Raw genomic sequence first — 469 nt, 5'->3', positions numbered from 1 at the left:
TAAAGGGCCCAGGGCTCTGGCCGCCGCGGAGCTCCGGGCCCATTTAATCACTGCGGGAGCCCGGCTGCCGGAGCTCCGGCAGGATTTAAAGGGCCCGGGGCTCCCCGCAGCGGTTGGAGCCCTGGGCCCTTTAAATCACTGCCGCAGAAGCCGGTCCAGTCCTGCATGGCGTACTGGCTCTTGCTGGTACGCTGTACCGGACCGTACCGGCTTACTTTCACCTCTGTCCGTGCCTCTGCGGGGTTTGTTGTTCATTAGAACGGGAGTCAGGACTGGTGGCTTCTCTTTCTGGCTCTGCCACCGCCTTGCTGTGTAGGCCCTTGGGTAGGTCACTTCCCTTCTCTGTACCTCAGGCTCCTCCCCATCTGTCCAATGGGAACAGGGACAATTCTCAAACTCTGGGCCGTCGTGAGCCTGAGTGAGATAAGGGGCGTTAAAGCCCTCTGTGAAGGAGAAAGGGGAATTTCTC

The sequence above is a fragment of the Terrapene carolina genome, unplaced genomic scaffold, assembly GCF_002925995.2.
Source record: "Terrapene carolina triunguis isolate 2854851 unplaced genomic scaffold, T_m_triunguis-2.0 Scaffold26337, whole genome shotgun sequence".
Taxonomy (NCBI): domain Eukaryota; kingdom Metazoa; phylum Chordata; order Testudines; family Emydidae; genus Terrapene; species Terrapene triunguis.
Note: the sequence above shows the minus strand (reverse complement) of the source record.